At 44.6% G+C, this 14,168-nt stretch overlaps 1 non-coding gene across 1 annotated transcript; it reads left to right on the top strand.

Moving 5' to 3' along the window:
* The first annotated feature begins 12,993 nt into the window (after nt 1–12,993).
* LOC123725766 (U7 small nuclear RNA) lies at nt 12,994–13,050 on the top strand. Its single transcript, XR_006758280.1, has one exon. It is a non-coding gene; the product is annotated as a U7 small nuclear RNA (small nuclear RNA).
* Nucleotides 13,051–14,168: the final 1,118 nt, after the last annotated feature.

Raw genomic sequence — 14,168 nt, 5'->3', positions numbered from 1 at the left:
CGGTAGACATAAAGGGACAGGTGGAGAGAACCGGGAAACCAATGACAAATGCAGAAAAGGGAAAAATTCTGCTAGCTATGGAACTGCGTTCGAAAACTGAACAATTAAATGTAATTGCAAAAACGTATGACGATGAACAAGCACAAGCTCTTCAACAAAATCGTTTTCTACAGGAACAACTCGATTTAGCCAAAACTAAATACGATGATGTCCATGCCAAACTAGATAAATCTGAAGAGTTATCTACAAACAGGAGCGCTCAACTTGACAACGTGCATGCTGTTTTGTTGAATGTTACTCAAAATAACACGGTGCTCCTCAAAGCGCTGCAAACCAAAGACGATCAGTTAATGAACACAATGACAAAGTTGGATGATAAATCAGCAGAACTTATTGAAGTCGCTGACCAAATGAATGAAGAGAGAATTCAGGTGATGAGGATGGAAATATTGATTTCTAAGCAAGCAGAGGAAATCTCATCACTGAATCTCTCGCTCCGTACTCAAGACCTCTATCTGCAAACCATGACAGATAAGTTTGAGACCGAAAGGAGCAGGTGTGACACTCACGTGTCCAAAATCAGTACTCTAAGCGTTCAAGTGGACTCTGCAATGCAGCAGAATTCCACCCTTAGGTACCATCTGGAGGAAATCCAGAATGGTCACGCTCTACAGTGCGACTACCCATCCAAGCAACCAGACTCCGGTACTCAAAGGAGTGAAGACGATAGGTTTCAGACATTGCCTCCATCATGTGTCCCTCAGTCTTCTCCTCTTGGCGATTCGGCACTGAGTAATATGGAGCCTCTTGGCCAACAAAGCCAAAGCTTGGCTTCTCCTCTTGGCCTGTCGGCCCCAATTTCTCCACAGGATGAAGCCAACCCTCTCCGCCCGCTTTGCGCGGAATACCTTGACAAACTCGTCAAGAATTTCCCCACCTTTGACCCCGTTCCAGGTCAGCCAAACGATACTGAGACGTTCCTAGCTGACATAGAGGACGCGTTGGGTGGCTACCCGAATGCTACGGGTTCTGACAGGGTTTACCGGTTGAAGCGAACGTCGAATAGACACGTGACGAGGTTCATTCGCCTACAACAGCAACACGTGCTAAATGACTACGCTAAACTTGCCACAGCTTTGAAATTAGAATTCAGTGGTTCTGCGACTCGCAAACACGATAGCTCACTGTCTAACACCGTCAAACAAGCTCGGAACGAACACCCACAAGCTTACTATCATAGGCTTCGTTCAGCTTACTTTGGCCTACTCACTGAAACAGGAATGGAAGAGCTGTTACCATTCAAACAAATGTTTCTGTCAAACATGTATCCCACCTTCATTACCTACTTGGGCCCTGCAGCCCACGTTGGCTTGCCTATCTTACAACTCAGAGAGCTTGCAAGCACAGCTTTTGAGGCATCAAAAGTTCACAACGCTAAGAGCCCTGACCACTCAGTTTTGAAGTTTAACCAGGAGCACTCACTCCAGTTAGAGGGTGCATTATCAGGTATTGGAGCGTCGAGAGATGACGCACAACAACAGTTTCTACCACGAAACCATGATTCCAATAACCTCCGCGGTTGAAATAACTGTAAAGTACGTAGCCATCAACATGACTACCGCTACAATCGACCCGTTCGCTACGTTCCTGCACCCAACCCACAAAAAGTGTCAGAGCACAAGGGTAACAAAGGGTTGAAGGACGATCAAAACGTAGACCAATGTTCTCCAGAAGTCCCACTACGAGAAGAACTTAAGCGAGAACAATTTGAGAAAAGGGTAAAAGATAAGTCACAAGGACTAGACGGGGAATTACCGGACACCAGGTCCGCAGGAATTAACACCCATAGCATGGACGTTCAAGTTCAAATTTCTCCCGCTCTCATTCAAGACCCTATCCAGGGCCCGCTTGATCAAGAAACAAGCCCCCGGGCTCTGTCTAAAGACTCTGATACAAAAGTTGCGAAGAAAAAGGTCAAACGCTTCGTTAAAGCCAAGCCCACTCAAAATCGGAAAAGTCAATCTGCTTCCATCTTGAACAGACATGGCACATCACATCGTTGCGAACGACCACTCCACTTTGTGGGGAATATGTCCACTAACCACGAATCTAAACGGCCATACCTGGAAACAGTCCTGGAGGACTGCTTAGCTTGTCATGCGCTAATTGATTCGGGTCCGACAATATCACTCATCTCTCAAACATTGTTTGATGATCTCAAAAGGGCTTTGAAGCCAACTAAACGTTGGTTAAAAGTGGAACGATGCGACACTAAACTTCGAGGGGTCACTCAGACTACCTCGCCTCTCACGTTGAGAGTCATGCTGAAACTACACTTCCAGGACGTATCGCTCGTTCACCCTGTGTATGTTACCAGCCTCGAAACTGTAACCCTGCTACTTGGAGCAGACTTGATGGATCGGTTACTCCCATTGATGGATTGGAAAACCAACCAGGTATGGTCACAGGCCACAGTGCCTTCTCCACTGACCACACCGTCTCCCCCTAACGCTAGCTGCAACGCAGTCATTCACGAGGGGTATCTGTCGAAAGCACCTTGGGAAAAAGACGTTTAGAAACATCTTGGTACAAAATCCGATCCACGGAGATAGTACGATATCTCGACACATTCCATCAGCCGACCTGATTGACCATTCTTTTCATGATTTCGAGCCAGCTGTCTCTGTGAATAAGCAACTTCCCTCCTCCTTGCAGTCATGCAATACGGTAGTTGAGATGAACTTTTCTTTCCCTTTGGACACTTCCGCAAGCACTGCGGCCGTCCCAGCAAGAAAAACATTGATGCGCAGAGTATACTCTGCTTCCGATGATACACCTTCCGCTTTGTTGGGGACTGTCACCCCTTACAATGACACTAATGGCGTCAGTCCAGCAACTGACCCGATGACTCCCACTTGTGAAACACTTTGCGATATCACAGACCGATATCCTCGTCTCAGTTCGCAGGTAATGAAGAGGTTGCCAACCGCGGACACGGTGGTGACTGACATGCCTCGACAGCCACTGAGCGTTTTGAAGCACAAACACCAGGAGATTTGGTTGAAAGGTTACAGCCACTCTCATAAAAACGCGGCCGCTGACAACTCGTACATAGGGTCCGACCTTTTCATTTGCGCATCGGACACCAACACCACCCGCTGGTGGGGGGGTCCCGAGGCACAAAGGGGGGGAATAGCAGCCCAGACCCATGATGAGCCTCATCGAGGCCGGTGGGGGGGTCAAGACTACGGACAACACCGTACGAGGCCGCCAGAGCATAAATCAAATCTAGTTGTAAACTCTCCTATGAGAACAGTGAGGAGCAGACAGGCCCCTAGACGGGGATTATCTTAGAAGACATCTAAGATAGTACTGAGGTGTACCACACTGGTCGTAAAGGAAGTCCAGTGGACTTGTCCACCTCCAAAACAAATGGCAACAATAATCATTCTTTGCCATGTGTAGGTTCAACTACAATACAACTAGTAAAATGCTCCAATCATGTGTTCCGGTAGATAATATTTCAGCATAAATCGGTAGGATAACTGGTCCCCTTGAGTACCAGTACCAATACTAGCAACAGTCAGTCCAGCTACAATCAGTAAGAAGGTTAGAGACTTAACCAATCAAATTACCATTGACAACAGCGACATAGGAGTCACTCAGAGTGCAACACGTGGAGGGGAATCTCCAGTGCACTCTTCCAATGGTTAACACACATGTCACTAATAAATAGGATCCTCCATTCAGGAGGAAAATTATTAGAAGTCATGAACCATGATCACACCACGTATGACTGGTCCAATACTTAAAGAGTACTTCCGTCGTGAGGTTAGCTCCTCCGTGGACAACATAGCTATGAAATAGACTTCATACCTATCGCCACTACAAAAGTGGAAGAAACAGTGACTTGTAGAAAAACTACTACTGTCACGTCCTGGCCAGTATATAAGGTTAATTGTTTTGTAGTTTGGTCAGGGCGTGGCAGGGGGTATTTGTTTTATGTGGTTCGGGGTGGTGTGTTTGTGTAAAGGGTGTTTGATTTAGTATTTCCGGGTTTTGGTTTATGTTTAGTTAATTCTATGGTTAGTCTAGTGTGTGTGTTTCTATGTTTGGTTGATTGGGGTTGGGACTCTCAGTTGAAGGCAGGTGTTGTCTATCTGCCTTTGATTGAGAGTCCCATATATTAGGGTGTGTTTGTATGTGTTATTTGTGGGTGATTGTTCTGTGTTGAGCCTATGCTTTGCCAGACTGTTTGTTAGTTGTTCATTTTTTTCGGTTTTGTTATTTTGTATGTTCATTTTTTGAAGATAATTAAAAATCAAGATGAGCATTCACGTACCTGCTGCGTTTTGGTCCTCATTCACCGACGACAACCGTGACAGAATCACCCACCACCAAAGGACCAAGCAGCAGAGGAAGGAGCAGACGGAGTTCGAGTTGGACTGGCGGGAGAAGTGGACTTGGGAGGAAGTTCTGGACGGGGCCGGACCCTGGCATCAGGCTGGGGATTATCGCCGCCGCAATGGGAAATTGAGGCAGCCAAGGCAGAGAGGTGGTGGTACGAGGCCATGGACACGCTGAAGGAGAAGCACGAGAGGCACCCCCAAGAAGATTTTGGGGGGGGGCACACGGGTAGTTTGGCTAGGCGTAAGAAGAGCCGGAAGCCAGCTACCCGTGGTTATATGGAGGAGCGTATGGGGTGGAGAGCGCGATGTTTCGCTGAGGAGCGCACTATCTCACCCATACGCACGCACAGTCCGGTGCGCGTTATTCCAGCCCCTCGCAGGTGCCGTGCTAGAGCGGGCATCCAGCCTGGTAGGAGGATGCCTGCGCAGCGCATCTGGTCGCCGGTACGCCTCCGAGGACCAGGCTACCCAACTCCCGCTCTACGCACGGCTACCATCAGGCCCCTGCACAGCCCAGTCTGCCCTGTACGAGCACCCCGCTCGTACAGGGCTACTAGTTCCATCCAGCCAAGGCGGGTTGTGCAGGAGGTAAGATCTAGACCGACTGTGCGCCTCCATAGCCCTGGGTTTCCAGCTCCTGTCTCTCGTGCGGACCCGGAAGTGCGTCCACCCAGTCCGACTCGTCCTGTTCCCGCTCCCCGCACTAGCCTGGAGGTGCGTATTCATAAGCTGGTATATCCGGTACCAGCACCACGCACCAGGATTATAGTGCGTCAGCCCGCCAGTCTACAGTCTTCATCAGAGCTGCCCGCCAGTCAACAGTCTTCATCAGAGCTGCCCGCCAGTCAACAGTCTTCGTCAGAGCTGCCCGCCAGTCAACAGTCTTCGTCAGAGCTGCCCGCCAGTCAACAGTCATCGTCAGAGCTGCCCGCCAGTCAACAGTCATCGTCAGAGCTGCCCGCCAGTCAACAGTCATCGTCAGAGCTGCCCGCCAGTCAACAGTCATCGTCAGAGCTGCCCGCCAGTCAACAGTCATCGTCAGAGCTGCCAGTCAACAGTCATCGTCAGAGCTGCCCGCCAGTCAACAGTCGCCAGAGCTGCCCGCCAGTCAATAGTCGCCAGAGCTGCCCGCCAGTCAACAGTCGCCAGAGAGGTCAGACTGCGCTGAACTGCCGGAGTGGCCAGACTGCGCTGAACTGCCGGAGTGGCCAGACTGCTGAACTGCCGGAGTGGCCAGACTGCGCTGAACTGCCGGAGTGGCCAGACTGCGCTGAACTGCCGGAGTGGCCAGACTGCGCTGAACTGCCGGAGTGGCCAGACTGCCCTGAACCGCCGGAGTGGCCAGACTGCCCTGAACCGCCGGAGTGGCCAGACTGCCCTGAACCGCCGGAGTGGCCAGACTGCCCTGAACCGCCGGAGTGGCCAGACTGCCCTGAACCGCCGGAGTGGCCAGACTGCCCTGAACCGCCGGAGTGGCCAGACTGCCCTGAACCGCCGGAGTGGCCAGACTGCCCTGAACCGCCGGAGTGGCCAGACTGCCCTGAACCGCCGGAGTGGCCCGAGTGGCCAGACTGTCCCGAATTGCCAGACTGCCCAGACTGTCCCGAACTGCCAGACTGAGCCTATGCTTTGCCAGACTGTTTGTTAGTTGTTCGTTTTTTTTGTTTTTGTTATTTTGTATGTTCATTTTTTGAAGATAATTAAAAATCAAGATGAGCATTCACGTACCTGCTGCGTTTTGGTCCTCATTCACCGACGACAACCGTGACAACTACAGACTCCCTTGACACCAATTCTGACTGACCTCCAGGCATTGACCAGAAAATTACCTGACTACGTCAGACTCATTCTGAACAAGTTGTAATCTGCCCGGATACTTGGTTTTCTTCCCTTGACATGCGCACTTGTGTAAGCATAAGCGCACATGCACAACGGAACATCCAATTAGGATTTATGCTAGGACCACTTAAGGGCCCAAGCAATATACCAGCCTTAGTAAAGTTGAACATTTACTTCTAGGCCTTTGACTCTACAGCACTCACCAGTTTTCTTCCCAGAAGTCCGTAGGTCATACCTGTAGACTGCCCAAAACCGGTGCATTACAGCTGTAGACTTATCATATAGTTATCAACTTAGGATAGCGCCTAAGCAACACACCAAGTAGGAAAAGCCCTAGATATGGCATTAGAGACAATGCCATGATAATCATTTTGCCAGAACATTGGACGTATATAGAATACAGTCCAATTAGATGATTTTTTTTGTGTGAACTATATTTTGTATATTTTTGTTTTGTTTATGCTTTCATTCCTTTTCGGTTCAGTTCCTTTGACACTTAGGAAGTGATAGAGCCATAAACAAAGTCCCCATACAACCATCACTTAGTGCCACAACGCCGCTCATTGGGGAATGAATGTAATTATATATATTTCATGAGTGTGTGTGCGTTGTTAACATCTGCCTAAGTTACTGCCCAGATCTTCTAGTCTGGACGACGGGTCCGGAACGGCGACCCCAAATCCGGACACCCACAGCCTATCCTTGTGGCGGCATGCCCGCTGTCAGAGAGACTACCAAGGTAAACCACCAGAGGGGGGGACCGCAACGGCGATCACCAACCAGGACATCCCCTGGCCCTTCCTCGGGTACTTTACAGCTTCCAGGAAACCTACCAAGGTACACCAATTGAGGAGACCGCAACGGCGATCACCAACCGGACATAAACTGCCCATCCTTGTGGTGGACGGCTCCGCTTTCAGAGAGCCTACCAAGTTCAACCACCAGAGAGGACTCCAACGATGATCTACCAATGGGACATCACGTGGTCATGATTTTATGTTGATTTGTAACTTGCAAGATAAACAAGATCCAAACCACCAGGGGGGGTATGTCATGATGTTGGCCTCTTTTGGTACAGGGAGGACAGTTGACCCCTCCCTTTTGCACCACCACCCCCTACCTTCCCCCCCAATCCACCCTGTGTGTAAAGGGTCGTAAAAACTCTAAAATTCCAGGAGAGTCTCTGGCCACATGGCCCATAGAGAGACGCAGGAAATTCTTCCAACTCATAGAATTGGAGAGCCAAGCGACATTTTGTGTTCTGGAGAAGGTATGGAAGATTGGTGAAGAATCCAGCTACGAACTGATCCGCTTGGTACAATTTTGTGATACTCAGAAGAGACAATATAGCCATATTACCATAAAACTGTTTATATAATAGCATCATAATGGTTGTATAGAATGTATTAATAAGGATAAAGCTTTTGTAAGACATTGAGATGCTATGTACTGATGTAATGTGATAGAATTGTATTTCTGTAACCAAATCTAACTCAGTCATAGGCACGCCCCCAGGGACCCATACAGGACCAGGCGTCATTTGACAAGCCTGTTCTATGGGCACTATAAAACACCCCTTGATTTACATTTCCCCAGACCAGGCCTACACTCTATGGCCAGAGGTTTGACCATCCAAGTACTCTACTGAAAGTGAACTATACCACGTGGTTAACTTTTAGACTATCGATACTGACAGAATAAGAACAAGTCTTTGATATTAATTATTAGTCTGCAGCTAAGTAAATTATATCATTGAACGCGAAGACCAACGAAACAACCATTCGATGACGACATTAATGAATGTCGCTTTGAAAGATCCATTCTAACCGAGAGAGAGACTCTCCAACAGAACCGAACTCTCCAACAAAGAACGACGACACACTGAGCGTAAATATATATTGATTGCAATTGTTCCCGAATGAGTGAGCCTTCAATTGTCAATTGTTAATATTAATGAACTCTGTGTAACTTCTCAGCTGACCGTTTATGACCCATTGTCTAACAGACCAGCCATGCTTGTTAGCCATTAGGGCACATTACTATACCAATCCTTTGTGACGATAATTACTGTTTATGTTTTCTGTTAATTACTTAGTGTAGTAAATAAATGATTTTAAGACAATTGATGTATGGATGATTTTAGTAAAGACTGGGTTCGTGCAGATACAACAATTTACGACGTTTGGAATGAGACTGGACTAGAGGTAAAATACACCATTTAAACCAGAAGATAATTGGCCTATACTATAATAGAATAGAATATTATAGTACAGGAAAGTTATATTAGGAAAATTATAGCTTTGTAATCTGAATATTCTCCTTGGTGCCCCAATCTCCTAGTTAATTACAATTAAACGATTAATCAATTTAATCGCGTGATAATAATTACAGGGAGCTAATTGATAAACATATCTAAAGTTGAATGGTACCCCCAAAGACACGACACTAGCTAACTATTTGATTTGACCAGCTAGTTAGCTGGGTTCCAGTTATTGTCTCGTTATTGTTCAGCTATCTTGTTTGAACACCAGATGAACACAGGCTGCTTACCAGTTGGTGCGGTAGCTAGCTAGCGATCCCTGCCTCAGCCATTGCGTTGGCTATCTTGCCAGCACGCATGGATAAATGCAGATGTCAGTCCTGTAACATTAGCAAGCGAAGACAACCCTCATTTTCAATGAATAAGCTGGCTTGGTAGCTACATCAGCACACAAATATTTCCTTACCCGATACTGGTTCCATAGCATGCCATACATGAGTTGCTGAGCTGGGGCTACGAGGTTATCAGAAAGCCTAGCTAGCTACTTGTCTGGCTACTACTACCAATTCTATCTTCTGAGATTTCTTTTCCATTTGTGCTGTACAATTAATGACCATAGCAATAAACACCAAGAAGCCAACCTTACTAAAGCACAGACTGAAAGCAGGACACAGCAAAGCAGGACACAGCTCTCGTTCCAAGTGGCGAAACGCGTAGTGCCCTCTCCATCTGTGCAGCAGACACACAAAAAATCAACACAAGTCCAGCTCCGGATACTTTGACCGAATTGACAGAACCCAAATTCTTCCTCACCCAGCCTGACACCACAAACGGATCGGCCAAAAAGCATGGATCCACTTTCTCCACAATCCATATTTTCCTGATCATTGGGGTGAGGATCGGAAGCCTTCACCTCACTTGACGGCGCAGGTTCTTCCTCTTCACTAATGTCAGGTTTGTCACGTCCTGACCAGTATAGGGGTTATTTGTGATTGTAGTTTGGTCAGGACGTGGCAGAGGGTATTTGTTTTATGTGGTTCGGGGTGGTGGTTTGTTTAGAAGGGTGTTTGATTTATTATTTCTGGGTTTTGGGTTATGTTCTATGTTTTTGTATTTCTATGTTCTTTCTAGTTTAGTATTTTCTATGTTAGGTATTGGGCGTTGGACTCTCAATTGAAGGCAGGTGTTTGTAGTTGCCTTTGATTGAGAGTCCTATATAGAGGGATGTGTTTTGTTTGTTAATGGGTAGTTGTCTTTAGCACTGCTGTTAAGTGTATAGCCTGCTAAACTGTTTCCTGTCGTTGTTGCTTTGTTTATTGTTTTTCTGTGTTCACAGTCTTTATTTAAAATAAATATTAAGATGAGCACGCAACCCGCTGTGCCTTGGTCCTCTCTACCCGAAGACAGACGTTACAAGGTTACATTTCAGGGTTTTCAGAAGCCTAACGGAATTATCTCTCCTGTACTGGAGTCAAAGGAGAAAGTATTCGGCTTGTATTTCGCAGATGTCGGTTTCGGTTTGAACCTCACATCCTTCTTTCTGCCTCGCTTCTTCTCACCATCTGCCATTTTCCTCACCCGGGCCTCCGACATGAATTCCATCTCCGTGTGTGGGACTTCCCCAAACGACTTCCTTCAGGCTCAGTCACTTCTATCCACGTTATCAATTGCGAACCAACGTGGCAAACTAACTTCACATAGCCAGGTAATGGAGGTAGTGGTTCACTACCGTCATCTGCTAGATAATTGTGAGATTACACCATGAAATAGCACTGCAACATTGACAATGATTCATGTTATTGGAAGGTCGATTTTTGTCAGCTCCTTACTGTACTGTCAACTACATTATGCAATTACTGATTTGTAAGTACAGAGCACAACCATGCAGAGTGGTTTTCATTCCCCAATCTACATATATTTAGTCCTCTGTTCCCCATCATGTCTTTGTGTGTAATTGTTTGTTACGTGATTATTTTGTCAGGCGCTGCACTTTTGTTATAGACCGTGTTTGTGGCACTAGTATGTTTTACGTGCTGTCGTTGTTGACCGGTATTAAAGTGCGCCTGTTCAATATACTCCACTCTCCTGCACTTGACTTCGCCTCCCATATACATGCCTAACACAGAGAACCATGCACAGAGCGCAACTTTTTTTCACCCAGAACTACATTTGTTTGCTATTGTGATATCATGGTGATCTCTCATATAGAATAGTGTAGTATACTGTAGAATACTATACTAGAAACTGTAGTATCCCTTGATCGTGTAGTGCTTACTATATATAGCATTTTGTAGTATACTGTAGAATACTATACTACACCCTGTAGTATCCCTCAATTGTTTACTCCTTACTATAGAAGTGCATAGTATACTGTAGAATACACTACACTGTACCTTTCAGTCATTACAGTTTCTCAATAGTGTACAATACATTTTAGATCTGTGTTAATGTAATCTATAGCAGAAAAGCAATGATCAAACTTCTGATCATTTTCTTCCCTTAGTACCTGACTTGCATATCTTAGACTACCTTTCGCAAAACATGACATAAAAATGTCATCAGTGAATACAAAATTCACTAAGTGTTTAGTTCACAGAATATTTGCAAATTGTTTTCATCAGAAGAGAAATATGTGCAATTGTGTTGACTGTTTCCGGCTATCAGTAAATGCTACTGCACAAAAGGAAGGACGCCTATATCTTTGTAGTGACTGGGTGTATTGATACATTTAACATTTAAGTCATTTAGCAGACGCTCTTATCCAGAGCGACTTACAAATTGGTGCATTCACCTTATGATATCCAGTGGAACAACCACTTTACAATAGTGCATCTAAATCATACACCATCCAAAGTGTAATTCATTGGAAAACCTCCCTGGTCTTTGTGGTCAAATCTGTTAAAAATGCACTGCTCGACTGAGGGACCTTACAAATAATTGTATGTGTGGGGTACAGAGATGAAGTAGTCCTTAAATAATCATGTTAAAAACTACTATTGCACACAGAGTGAGTCCATGCAACTTATGTGAATGTTTACTCCTGAACTTATTTAGGCTGCTCATAACAAAGGGGTTGAATACTTACTGACGAAAGACATTTCAGCTTTTCATTTTAAATTCATTTGTAAAAAAAAATTGAAAAACATTATTCTACTTTGACATTATGGGGTATTGCATGTAGGCGAGTGACAAAATAAATCTCTATTTAATCAATTTTAAATTCAGGCAGTAACACAACAACATCTTGAAAAATTCAAGGGGTGTGAATACTTTCTGAATGCACTCATAACAGTTGTGTTCCTACATTGTATTCACCTTTATTTCTATTGTGTTTCTGTGCAACAATGGAAAGTCTACAAACCTATGAGCAAACCAACCTTTGTATTGAACACATGTACTGTATTTGGATTGTGATAATACCGATGAATGAATGCTGCACACAACGTGCTTATTTTGATTATAAAAATGCATCAGAAATAATATTTGATTTGATGTGTAGGCAACCGTTTGGTTAAATATGCATAAAAGGAGAGTAATATCCCATAATGCTGCACCTTTGGATAGTTTTACTTCTAATTTTGATCATCATGATTTAGTGACTGGAAAGAAAATGTATTGATCTACTGAATTTTTAAAACAACTTTCTCTTTGTCTGCTTGGACTCAAGAGATAAGTATGGTTGCATAAATCTTTTTTCAGGCAGTCATGTTCTTTTGATGAATGTATTTGCAATTTTGATGGTGTTATATAGTTTTGATTAACATATTTGTGTTTTGAGAAGGCAAGTACTTTTATTTTTCTTTACCCACTTTTTCTCCACAAATTCGTGATATCCAGTTGCCGTTCCAATTACGATCTTGTCTCATTGCTGCGACTCCCCAACGGGCTCGGGAGAGGCGAAGGTTGAGTCATATGGCATGCTAAGCCACGCTTCTTAACACCCGCATGCTTAACCCGGAAGCCAGCCGGACCAATGTGTCGGAGGAAACACCGTTACACTGATGACTTAAAGTCAGCCTGCAGGCGCCCGGCCCGCCAAAAGGATTCGCAAGAGTGCGATGAGCCAAGTAATGCCCCCCCCGGCCAAACCCTCCCTAAACCGGACGACGCTGGGCCAATTGTGTGCCGCCCTACGGGACTCCTGGTCAGGGGTCAACTACATTTTGAAAACTCATTGAATGAATAAGATAACCTTGATTTATTTCCATAAATACAATTAACACCCTCATACCCACATGAAAAAATAATAGTTTACCATAGAATACTATAGAATTATGTAGTACACTGTAGTACACTGTAGTAAACTGTAGTATACTGTAAGGAATACTATATTCCCCTTATCCCAATTGTGCTACCCATGAGTGAGAAACCTACATGCCAAGTATAGACCATACTGTATATTGTGTTCGCTACAGGTTATAGAAAAGAGTAGAAACTTTGAACCTACCTATTCAAACCCCAGTCCTACCTACTTAAAAGTCATGGAAAAGGTGCTGCTGTTTTAATATTTGTCCAGTAGGTTTCCTCAAGGAGAAAGCCCATTCTTCTATGTCAAAGATAATAAAACAAAACTCTATAGTAAATACTACAGTATACTACAGTCATGTCCACAAAAACACTACAGTATACTACAGCCATGTGTTTTTGTGCACAAACTAGTGAATACTACAGCGAAGTCCACAAAAACACCACAGTGAATATTACAGTATATAAACTTAGTAATACAACAGCATTTATACCATAGTATACTATAATATTTTTTCATGTGGGCAGGCTCTCACAGATCTCTTCATAATATGGATTAGTCAGTCAAAGTTTTCATTATTGGTAGGCAATCTTGGTGTGTTTAATATCCATGATCCATGAATTGCTGGCTTTATGTGAACGTCTATGGGTGACCAAGCTGACTATAAAATGCCGGTGTGGGATAATTCTTTCCTACTTTTTATAGTGAGGTACTTCCCAAATGGCACCCTATTCCATATTTAGTACACTAAATATTCCTATGCTCTGTTTAAAAGCAGTGCACTATACAGGGAATAGGGTCCCTTTTGGGATGCAACATGATCATGCCAAGAAACCACCATTGTAACTTATAGCACCCACTCAAGACAGAAAGCGCAGCTCCCAAAGACCATATGGGTGAACTGGAGGAACTGTAACCCCTGGGGCTTAATGCTATATTAATGGCGTACAGTATTAAGACTTCCTGCTTAAAAAAAAATGGATTATCTCGATCAATACACTGCAAGGTAATACTTTCAAGGGGGGCAGAGTAGGGGTGACAATAGGCTCATGCTCTAAGCTAACGTTATCCCCCTTAGTAAACAACATATTTCTTAGTAAGTGTTATTTGGTTTATTGGTCATTCAGCACTTTGTCGTCAGCAAGATATTGGAAGGCCACTATAGAGTGAGAATCACATTGTTGCCTCTTTTACTTTGCCAGAGCTGCAAGTGACAAGGTGTCTATGCTGACAAGTTACACACTGCTTTGATGATCTTTTTTTAAGGTAAACCCTGCCTTTGTGTTTCCTCGTGAAACATGACTGCTTATTTTTGACAGATTCATAGTTAAGGTGCTAGGATGTTTATGCATTTAACGTTATATATGTCTCAACATGAGTGATTCATATTTCATTTCAAGCTCTACATTAATTG

This window comes from Salmo salar, chromosome ssa12 (genome assembly GCF_905237065.1).
Source record: "Salmo salar chromosome ssa12, Ssal_v3.1, whole genome shotgun sequence".
Classification (NCBI taxonomy): Eukaryota; Metazoa; Chordata; class Actinopteri; order Salmoniformes; family Salmonidae; genus Salmo; species Salmo salar.
This window is presented reverse-complemented; position numbering and strand designations above follow the sequence as displayed.